The 12,054-nt window shown below is 48.8% G+C and overlaps 1 non-coding gene across 1 annotated transcript; it reads left to right on the forward strand.

The window, feature by feature from the left end:
* The first annotated feature begins 5,613 nt into the window (after positions 1 to 5,613).
* trnaq-uug (transfer RNA glutamine (anticodon UUG)) lies at positions 5,614 to 5,685 on the forward strand. The gene has a single exon. It is a non-coding gene; the product is annotated as a tRNA-Gln (tRNA).
* The last annotated feature ends 6,369 nt before the right edge of the window (positions 5,686 to 12,054 follow it).

Consider the following 12,054-nt stretch of genomic DNA (forward strand, 5'->3'; position numbering starts at 1 on the left):
TGCGTCTGCTGCCCTTGTCCTTCTAAGTGGTAGAGGTCGCGGGTTTGGAAGGTGCTGTTGAAGGAGCTTTGGTGAGTTGCTGCAGTGCATCTTGTAGATGGTACACACTGCAGCCACAGTGTGCTGGTGATGGAGGGAGTGAATGTTGAAGGTAGAGTGGATGGAGTGCCAATCAAGCGGGCTGCTTTATCCTGAATGGTGTCGAGCTTCTTGAGTGTTGTTGGTGCTGCACTCATCCAGGCAAGTGGAGAGTATTCCATCACACTCCTGATTTGTGCCTTGTAGATGGTGGAAAGGCTTTGGGGAGTCAGGAGGTGAGATACTCGCTGCAGAATTCGTAGCCTCTGGCCTGCTCTTGTAGCCACAGTATTTATATGGCTGGTCCAGTTCAGTTTCTGATCAATGGTAACCCCAGGATGTTGATAGTGGGGGATTCAGCGATGGTAATGCCATTGAATGTCAAGGGGAGATGGTTCGAATCACGCTTGTTGGAGATGGTCATTGCCTGGCACTTGTGTGGTGCGAATGTTACTTGCCACTTGTCAGCCCAAGTCTGAATGTTGTACAGGTCTTGCTGCATATCGACATGGACTGCGTCAGTATCTGACGAGTCTCGAATGGCACTGAACAGTGTGCAATCATCAGCGAACATCCCCACTTCTGACCTTATGATGGAGGGAAGGTCATTGTTAAAACAGCTGAAATGCGAGGAGCATTTGTAATAAGGTGGATGAATTGGCTGCACAAATAGAGGTAAACGAATATGATTTGGTTGGGATTACGGAAACGTGGCTCAAGGATGGCCAAGACTGGGAACTCAACATCCAGGGGTATTCGATATTCAGGAAAGATAGGCAAAAAGGAAAGGGAGGTGGGGTAGCATTACTGGTTAAAGAAGGGATTAATACAATTGCAATGAAGGACATTAGCTCTGATGATGTGGAATCTGTATGGGTATAATTGAGAAATACTAAGGGGAAAGAACATTTGTGGGAGTGGTATATAGACCTCCCAACAGTAACACAGAGGTTGGGGATGGCATTAAAAGGGAAATTAAAGAAGCCTGCAATAAGGGCACAGTAGTCATCATGGGTGACTTTAATCTACATATAGATTGGGCCAACCAAATTAGTAACAATACTGTGGAGGAGGAATTCCTGGAGTGTTTACAGGATGGTTTCATGGACCAATATATCGAGGAACCAACCAGAGATCAGGTCATCTTAGACTGGGTATTATGTAACGAGAAATGATTAATTAGCAATCTTGTTGTACGAGGCCGCTTGGGTCTGAGCGATCATAATATGATCGAATTCTTCATTAAGATGGAGAATGAAGTAATTGACTCAGAGACTCGGGTCCTCAATTTAAATAAAAGAAACTACGATGGTCTGAGGAGCGAGTTGGGTAGGATTAATTGGGGAATGGCACTCAAAGGTTTGACGGTGGATAGGCAATGGCAAACATTCAAAGACCGAATGGATGAGCTACAGAATTTGTTCATCCCAGTTTGGCATAAAAATAAAACAAAAAAGGTGACTCAACCGTGGCTAACAATGAACATTAGCGATAGCATAAGATCCAAGGAGACAACATATAAATTGGCCAGAAAAAGCAACAATCTTGAGGTTTGGGAGAAGTTTAGGATTCAACAAAGGAGGACAAAGGGATTAATTAAGAAAGGGAAAATAGAATATGAGAGTAAGCTATCAGGGAACATAAAAACTGACTGTAAAAGCTTTTATAGATATGTGAAGAGAAAGAGATTGGTGAAGTCAAGCGTAGGTCCCTTACAGTCAGAATCAGGGGAATTTATAATGGGAAACAAAGAAATGGCAGACCAACTAAATTCATACTTTGGTTCTGTCTTCACAAAGGAGGACACAAATAACCTCCCTGAGATGCCGGGGATCATAGGGCCTGATGAAAGGGTGGAACTGAAAGAAATCAGTATTTGTAGGGAAATGGTGTGAGGAAAATTGATGGGACTGAAGGCCGATAAATCCCCAGGGCCTGATAATCTACATCCCAGGGTACTTGAGGAAGTGGCCCTAGAAATTATAGATGCATTGCTGATCATCTTCCAGAAATCGATAGACTCTGGAACAGTACCCATGTATTGGAGGGTAGCTAATTTTACCCAGCTATTCAAAAAAGGTGGTAGAGAAAATGCGGGGAATTATAGAACGGGAAGCCTGACATTGGTAGTGGGGAAAATGCGAGAATCTATTATAAAAGATGTATTAGCAGAGCACTTGGTAAGCAGTGACAGGATCGGACAAAGTCAACATGGATTTACAAAAGGTAAATCATGCTTGACTAATCTACTGGAAATTTTTGAGGATGTAACTGTTAAAATAGATAAGGGAGAACCAGTGGATGTGGTGTATTTGGACTTTCAGAAGACTTTCGATAAGGTCCCACATAAGAGATTAGCGTACAAAATTAAGGCACATGGGATTGGGGTCAAGGTATTGACTTGGATAGAGAATTGGTTGACGGACAGAAAGCAAAGACTTGGAATAAATGGGTTGTTTTCCGAGTGGCAGGCAGTGACTAGTGGGGTACCGCAAGGATCGGTCCGAGGAAACCAGCTGTTCACAATATATATTAATGATCTGGGTGAGGGAATTGGATGTAGTATCTCCAAATTTGCAGATGACACAAAGCTGGGTGGGAGGGTAAGCTGTGAGGAGGATGTCGTGAAACTCCAGTACGATTTGGACAGATTGGGTGATTGGGCAGAAACATGGCAAATGCACTATAATGTGGATAAATGTGAGGTTATCCACTTTGGAGGCAAAAACAGGAAGGCAGATTATTATTTGAATGGCAATAGATTGGGAGAAGGGGAAGTGCACAGAGACCTGGGTGTTCTTGTGCACCAGTCGCTGAAGGTAAGCATGCAGGTGCTGCAGGCAGTTAAGAAGGCAAATGGTATGTTGGCCTTTGTAGCAAGAGGGTTCGAGTACAGGAACAAGGATGTCTTGCTACAGTTGTACAGGGCCTTGGTGAGACCACACCTTGAGTATTGTGTGCAGTTTTGGTCGCCTTACCTGAGGATGGACGTTCTTGCCATGGAAGGAGCGCAGCGAAAATTCACCAGGCAGATACCTGGGATGGCAGGAATGACGTATGAGGAGAGATTGTGTCGATTGGGATTATACTCACTGGAGTTTAGAAGATTGAGAGGGGATCTCATCGAAACCTATAAAATTCTGTCAGGCCTGGACAGACTAGATGCAGGAAGGATGTTTATGATGGCCGGGGAGTCCAGAACAAGAGGTCATAGTCTAAGGATAAGGGGTAAGCCATTTAGGACTGAAATGAGGAGGAATTTCTTCACCCAGAGAGTGGTGAACCTATGGAATTCTCTGCCACAGAGGGCGGTGGAGGCCAGTTCATTAAATATATTCATAAAAGGGTTGGATATATTTCTTAAGGCTAAAGGGTTCAAGGGATATGGGGAGAAGGCAGGGACAGGGTACTGAATTTGAATGATCAGCCATCATCTCATTGAATGGCGGAGGAGGCTCGAAGGGCCGAATGGCCCACTCCTGCTCCTGTCTTATACGTTTCTATGTTTCTATGGATGGGCCTAGGACACTGGCCTGAGGAACTCCTGCAGTGATGTCATGTGATTGAGATGAATGAGCTCCAACAACCACGGCCAACTTCCTTTGTGCTAGGTATGATTCCAACCAATGGAGAGTTTTCCCCTTGATTCCCATTAACTTCAGTTTTGCTAGGGCTCCTTGATGCCACACTCGATCAAATGCTGCCTTGATGTCAAGGGCATTCACTCTCACCTCACCACTTGAGTTCAGCTCTTTTGTCCATGTTTGGACCAAGGCTGTAATGAGGTCAGGAGCTGAGTGAACCTGGCGGAACCCAAACTGGGCGTCAGTTAGTAGGTTATTGCTGAGTAAGTGCTGCTTGATAGCACTCTCGACGACACCTTCCATCACTTTGCTGACGGTTGAGAGTAGACTGATGGGACGGTAATTGGCCGGGTCGGATTTGTCCTGCTTTAGTAGACAGGACATGCTTGGGCAATTTTCCACACAGGGAAAGAAATTCGCCCCTGGGGGTTCACCTGGAGCAAGATCCAATATCATTCATTCCGTCCTGGAGCGGAACCGGGGCATTTCGGGTGTAAGGCGAGCGTGATAATTGCTACAGTCCCAAAACCTCTGCTCAGTTTGTCAGCCGCGAGTCAGAAGGATGTTTTAAGGGAGAAGATGACCCGCTGACTCACCTCTCTGCACTGATTGAGATTGTGTCGCTTCTCCGTCAAACAACATCACTTCTGTCCCACACTGAAAGCTCTCAATCCTTCTCCTCTGCTCGCTTTCTATTCAAGTAATTGGACAATGAATCAATATTAAGTTTCCCTCGGGCATTTGCTGGTGAATTTACTGATAAAACCGGGTAATTGATAGGAAACTTGAGCACAGGCAGGGTCCTTGCGACAGACCAGTCCGGCTAGCCCAGTCGGTGGAGTGTCGGATACTTCATCCCCACGGCGGGGAGTTTGCGTTTTACATTTTTGGGCTGATTTTAAAGGTGATTCCCAGCTCGGTCAATGAGTGTTTCATATAAATGCGATGCAACAAAATAAGAAAATCTCTCCTTGATTCCGGAATCTTGTCTCTCTCCAGCCGCCCGCTGCTAAAGATTGAACTGACTTTAATTTCACCTTGGCTCGGGGTCAGTGCGGCTCAGTGGGCCTTCGGCCCGTCTCTCCCTTCACAACCCATCAGGGCCGAGAAAACAACGGGAAATTTTACAAACGTGTTGTGTTCTGTAACTTTTTATAAACACTTCAGTGTATTTCACTCTGTGTCCAAGACTGTGAGGTCTTCCCTGGTGTGTCAGCTTCCGGTGTTTATAAACACTTCAGGTTTCCTGATAATATTGTTGAATCGCATTTTTTGAAAGAGTCATTGACCGAGGGGTGCCGGGGGATTTAGAGCTGGGGATCGACTGTGAAACCAGCCCAATAATTTGAAACACAAACCGCTCCTGAGATTAAGAGTCTCAGGCTCTACCGACTGAGCGAGCCGGGCCGGTCTGACCCCGCGCACTGCTTGTGTTACAAACCATGAACCAGTTTCCCCTCAATTCCCAGCTTTACCAGTAAATCGGCCAACAATAGCCCGAGAGAACCTTATTACTGATACTTTATCCAATCACCTTAATATGTGTTTTCTGGTTAGCAACACTTCTGCCGCTGGAGAATGTTCTCCTTTACTTTATTAAAACTCTTCATGACATTGAACACGTCGACAAAATCTTCCCTTATCATCTCTGCTCTGAGGAGAACAGCCTCTTCTTCTCCACTACTCCACGGAACTGAACTCCCGCATCCGTCCTAAAGCGCAGTGCCCGAATTACACTCAATACTCCAAAGGTTTGGTATAACTTCCTTCCTTTTGCCCTCTATGCCTCTGTTTATAAAGCCCAGGATTCCATTTGCTTTTCTAACACAAGACAAGATGCTGCGGATGCTGGAAGTTTGAAAAAAAAATAGAATTTGCTGAAAATACTCAGCAGCTCTGAATGGCAGGTGAGTTTGAAAAAAAGCGAATTGGGTTTGAAATAGTGTCTGAGGGTTCCATGGTGTAATGGTGAGCACTCTGGACTTTGAATCCAGCGATCCGAGTTTAAATCTCGGTGGAACCTGGTTCCCTCTTGTCCCAGCTGTTGTAAAAGTAATTTTGATGGCAGCTGTGTGATTGGCTGCTCAGCAGCGGGAAAGTGTAGATGCTGAAGGTAAGGATGAGAAAAGTCCGGCCCAAAATGGAATGGTGGAGTTAAGATTGTCCAGTTCTTCCAATATTGCTGCTGGACGGGGTTTACAAGTAGCCTTGAGAGGGCAGTGATGTATCGCCATTGCAGTGCTGGTCCCCGCCACAAACTCCGTTCCTGAGTCACCGACTTCATCCCAATCCCTGGCCACTGAGACTGAACCAGACAGCTTGCAACCTTGGTATTTGATCCCGAGATGAGCTTCTGCCCAAGACAGTCTACTTCCACCTCCGTAACATCGCCCGACTCCACCTCTGCCTCAGCTGATCTGCTGCTGGAACCCTCATCCTTGCCTTTGTCACCTCCAGACTTGACGATTCTAATGTACTCCTGGAAGGCCTCCCATCTTCCTCCCTGATGTGCCTCAATAATTCCGAGACTCGATGTTAGCGAAACAAAACAAGGCTTTTATTAACTTAGAAAGTAACACGTAAGAGAGAGAGGTATCATCCTTATGGAGACTGAGGCCAGACTGAGCTAGCTTACAAAAGGGGCCAGGTATGGGTGGAGCCCTACATACAGCACATTCCAATAAACAATACAATGAGGACTGGGGGGAAGGGAAATGACACTGAAACCGACCACAGTCACAGGCAGTGATGAATGGAATATTTCAGCACATTCACCCCTTCTATAGATTTAGTCTGTTCGGGGGTTTGATAGTCCTCTGCGCCCGACGTGGCTGTTGTGGTGCCGCGGGTGTCAGCTGGGTGCCCCCGGTAGCCTCCTGGGTCTCTGCCGGGGGTGCCGCCAGGGTTGTTGAAGGGGTAGTTGGTGGGAGTGCCGTTGGTCGATGTTCTTCCGGGGGTGCTGAAAGAGTAGTGGGTGGGTAAGAGTTGCTGTGATCGTTGTTGCTGCTATTGCCGTGGTTGTTGTCGATGCCGGCTGGGGCGACGTCTTTTATGGACACGGTGTCCTCCCTTCCGTCGGCGTGCCGGACATATGCATATTGGGGGTTGGCGTGGAGTAGGTGTACTGGCTTCACGAGAGGGTCCGTCTTGTGGCCCCTCACATGCCTTCGCACGAGTACCGGACCTGGGGTGGAGAGCCATGATGGCATGGATACACCTCAGGTGGATTTCCGGGGAAAGACAAACATTCATTCATGAGGCGTGGCATTAGTGGCCGTACACAATAGCGACCGTATCGAATGGAGCACATCCGAAAGGACTTCCTGCCAGCGGGAGATAGGGAGGCCCTTGGTCCTTAGAGCTAGAGTGACTGCTTTCCATACTGTCCCGTTCTCTCACTCCACTTGGCCATTACCCCGGGGGTTGTAGCTGGTGGTACGGCTCATGGCGATCCCCTTGGACAGCATGTACTGGCGTAGCTCTTCACTCATGAAGGACGCCCCCCTATCCGTATGGATGTAGCTCGGCATACCGAACAGGCAGAACAGGCTGTTGAGGCATTTAATGACCGTGGCGCTGGTCATGTCTGGGCAGGGGAAGGCGAATGGGAACCGGGAGTATTCGTCCACAATGTTCAGGAAGTAAACATTGCGGTCGACGGACGGGAGGGGGCCCTTGAAATCTAAGCTGAGCCGCTCAAAGGGCCGTGTAGCTTTGATTAAGTGGGCTCTATCTGGGCGGTAGAACCGAGGCTTGCACTCAGCGCAAGTGCGGCAGTTCCTGGTCAGAGACCGAACTTCCTCAATCGAGTAGGGTAAGTTACGGGACTTTATGAAGTGGAACAGCCACGTGATCCCTGGGTGGCAGAGGTCGTTGTGGAGGGTCTGTAGCCGATCCCTGGTGGCGCTGGCACACATCCCTCGTGAGAGGGCGTCAGGGGATTCGTAAGGGCCCCTGGCCGGTAAATGATGTCGTACTTGAAGGTGGAGAGCTCGATCCGCCACCTAAGAATCTTATCATTTAATCTTCCCCCTCTGTTTATTATTGAACATAAACGCTACCGACCGCTGGTCAGTAAGTAGGGTGAAGCGTTTGCCGGCTAGGTACTGGCGCCAGTGGCGCACTGCCTCCACGATGGCTTGGGCCTCCTTTTCCACGGAGGCGTGTCTGATCTCGGGCCCTTGGAGGGTCCTCGAGAAGAAAGCTATGGGCCGCCCCGCCTGGTTGAGGGTGGCCGCCAATGCGAAGTCAGACGCATCACTTTCCACTTGAAATGGAGTGTTCTCGTCCACTGCCTGTAGCGTGGCCCGCTCAATATCCTGCTTAATGCTTTTGAAGGTGGCGTGGGCCTCAGCAGAGAGCGGAAAAGAGGATGCTTTCAAGAGGGGGCGGGATTTGTCGGAGTAGTTGGGGACCCATTGGGAATAATAAGAAAATAACCCCAGGCACCTTTTCAGGGCTTTGGGAGTGTTGGGCAGGGGCAGCTCCCGTAGGGGGCGCAATCGGTCGGGGTCTGGTCCGATTTCCCCATTCTCCACCACGCTGCCTAGTATGCAGAGGCGCGTGGTGTTGAAAACGCACTTGTCCTCGTTGTAGGTGAGGTTGAGTTTTTGTGCGGTTTCCAGGAAACTCTCGAGGTTCGAGTCGTGATCCTGCTGATTGTGGCCGCAGATGGTGACATTGTCGAGGTAGGGGAAGGTTGCCTGCAAGTGGTGGTCATCGACCATGCGGTCCATCTCCCTCTGAAAAACCGAGACCCCATTCGTCACCCCAAAGGGGACTCTGAGGAATTGGTAGAGGCGTCCGTTCGCCTCAAAGGCGGTGTACGGGTTGTCCTCTGGTCTGATAGGGAGCTGGTGGTACACTGACTTGTGGTCGATGGAGGAGAACACCCGGTATTGGGCGATTTGGTTCACCATTTCTGATATGCGGGGTAGCGGGTAGGCGTCTAGTTGGGTGTACCTGTTGATCGTTTGACTATAGTCGATCACCATCCATTTCTTCTTGCTACCCCTTACCACTACCACTTGGGCACGCCACGGGCTGTTGCTGCGTTCAATAATGCGCTCTTTCAGGAGCCTGTCTACCTCGGTCGCGATAAACCGCCTGTCCTCCCAGCTGTACCTCCTGCTTTTGGTCGCTGTTGGCCGGCAGTTAGGGGTAAGGTTCGCGAATAGCGAAGGCGGCTTTACCTTCAGGGTAGCCAGAGCGCACACTGTGAGGGGCGGCTGGGACCCACCGTACTTGAGCGTGATGCTTTGGTGGTTGCACTGGAAATCCAGGCCCAAGATCACGCTCGCACATAGGTTCTTCATGATTAATACATTAAAGTTATCGTATACAGTTCTGTTAACGTCAATTGTACCGTGCAGTAACCCAGAATGGTGGTTGTCTGGGTTTTATCAGCCATAGAGATGGTACCCTGAGCAGGGACCACCTTTAGGGAGAGTTGATGTGCCAGTTCAGGGTGGATAAAACTCTCCGTGCTTCCACTGTCAATTAAACATTTAACCCGGCACCCGTTTACCTCGAAGTCCACCATTGATTTGGATAGCGCAATCGGCCTGGTCTGGTCCACTGTGACCGATGCCACTGTAGGGCCCTGATCGATACAAGATGGCGTCCACGCTGTCTGCTCATAAGATGGCGGACCCCACGAGGTCGGGCAAGATGGCGTCCAAGATGGCCACTCCCACGGCGCACACGCGGCGGTGGCGGGTTTTCCGGCGGTTGGTTTTCCGGCGGGGTTCCCTCTGCACACCTTCCCGAAGTGCCCCTTCTTACCGCACTTAAAGCAGGTGGTGCCTTTCGCCGGGCACAGGTTTCTGGTGTGTTTTGGCTGCCCGCAGAAGTAGCAGTTGGGTCCCTGACGCGTCGCGGCTGTCGTAGGGCTTCTGGGGGGAGAGCGGGGCCCCGCCGGTGTCGGGCTGCCGGGCGGGGAAGATGCCTTCCCAGATGGCAGCGCCCTCGGTGCACACGTGGCGGCGTGGACGGTGCGGGCTGAAGAGTAGGCGTGCGAGTTTCTCTGGGCCACATCCATGGATCGCGCGGTGTCCGCAGCCTGTTTCAGGTCCAACCCCGTTTTTTCCAGCAGTCTTTGCCGGATGTAAGTGGAGCTGAGGCCTATGATAAACGCATCGTGAACAAACTCGTCAGTGTACACTGTGGCTTTTACATCTCGGCACTTGCAGTCTTTCCCAAGCATTTTCAGGGTGCTTTGGAACTCCTCCACCGATTCCCCAGGTCGCTGTGCGCGAGTAGCGAGCAGATGCCTAGCATACACCTCATTCGTAGGCTGCTGGTAGTGCGCCTTTAAGATGTCGCAGGTGGCCAGGTACGTATCGGCATCTTGGATGAGGGGGTAAACCCAGTGGCTTACCCAATTCCGCAGAATTCCGAGTCTCATCCTCGCAGCGCCCGTAGCGTCTTTGATGGCTGCAGAATTGTCCAGGAAGAATTCCATACACTCAAACCAGTGTCCGAAGCGTGCTGATGCGTCCGGAGCATGTTCATCCAAACCCAAACGTTCGGGTTTCAGGAGTTGATCCATAGTTTTGAAAAATAAGTTAATAAAATTGATGTGCCTCAATAATTCCGAGACTCGATGTTAGCGAAACAAAACAAGGCTTTTATTAACTTAGAAAGTAACATGTAAGAGAGAGAGGTATCTTCCTTCTGGAGACTGAGGCCAGACAGAGCTAGCTTACAAAAGGGGCCAGGTATGGGTGGCGCCCTACATACAGCACATTCCAGCACATTCCAATAAACAATACAATGAGGACTGGGGGGAAGGGAAATGACACTGAAACCGACCACAGTCACAGTGGGTGATGAATGGAATATTTCATCACACTCCCTCCATAAACTTCAGCTCATCCAATCCTCTGCTGCCCGTATCCTAACTCGCACCATGTCCCGTTCACCAATCACCCCGGGTCTCACTCACCTACATTGGCTCCCTTCAGGCGACAGTTCAGTTTTCAAATTCTCGTCCTTGTTTTCAAATCCCTCCATGGACTCGCCTCCCCCTATCTCTGTAACCTTCTCCAGCCCTACACCCTCTGAGATCTCTGCACTCCTCCAATTCTGGGCTCTTACACATCCCCGATTTTAATCCTTCCACCATCTGCCGTGGTGGGATTGTGAGCTCAGGTCTCCAGATCATCATGAAGTCTGCGGCTGAGGAACAGTTTGTGGCGGGACCAGCACTGCAATGGCGATTCATCGCTGCCCCCTCAAGACAAACCTCTCCAGCAGCAAGCACTGGACAATTTTCTCCCCACCATTCCACCTTTCCTCTGGATTACAGGTCGAGTAACATAATCACTGTGCCGCCAAGCCCCATAATTAATTGATTGAAGAATCGTTAATGAGCAGCGCAGAATCTGAACCAGGAAGAGTCAGTGGGAACAGTGAATTCAATGTCCAATCAGGCACAGAAAGAGAAATAAAGAGAGGAAAATAAATGTTGGATTAAGAGATAGAAAAGATAGAGACAAAAGCAAAAACATTTTTATAATATAAAAAATCTTCAACAAAAATTTATATCTGAAGGAATGAGATTCCACACTTATATAAGTTAATTTTCAGTGCTAGGGAGGTTGCTTGGTGGAAATTAAGACGACTTCGACTGAAATGGACGGGGTTGATGCGATGTGTGAAATATGGTGACGATCTATGGTTATTATCCGAGATGACGCTGCAGGTTCCTTTAAAGATCTCCCGCGGATCCACTGAAACCAGTCGAATGTGTAGCTTTGAGAGGGGCTTTCTGCACCATCAGGGCAGGAAACGGGAGTGAGGGAGGGACACTGTCGGTATCTGTGCTGTGGTTGAGTCTGTGAAGAATGGTCCGGGATCACATAATGTACAGCCTCTATGAAATATTTTATTTTATTCATATTTAATTACAATATGTTTTCTTCCATTGTTCATATTTATTAAATTGCAATAGGAAAGGTTTATTTTCAGTTTGAACCAGGCACCATTTCTAGAACATAAAGTTTCCCCCCAGGATCGAGCCGGAGACTTTTCGCCTGTGAGGTGAACATGATAAACCGCTACACTACGGCAACCTCTGCTTAGCTAAACATCCAGAAAGAACTGTTCAGCGAGAAGGTGAAATGCTGAATTCCAGAGTCTGGATTTATTTCCTTTCACTAACATTTCTCTGACCGAAACTGCACAAGTCAAAAATGTTCCTTTCAAAGTCATTAAACTCTGGAATTTCCAGATCGCCCCCGAATCTTCTGAATCAGATGCCTCCAGTTTTCCCACTCAATCAATGTCCCTTTGCAATTTTCTGCTCCTATCCTCACTAATTACTGTGCCCCTGTCAGACTTGGTTTACGGTTATCGATCGTAGGATCTGGAATGCACTGCCTGAAAGGGT

The sequence above is a fragment of the Somniosus microcephalus genome, unplaced genomic scaffold (genome assembly GCF_052327205.1).
Source record: "Somniosus microcephalus isolate GS21.2 unplaced genomic scaffold, FLI_Smic_1.0 unresolved_chr4, whole genome shotgun sequence".
In the NCBI taxonomy this organism is placed as follows: domain Eukaryota; kingdom Metazoa; phylum Chordata; class Chondrichthyes; order Squaliformes; family Somniosidae; genus Somniosus; species Somniosus microcephalus.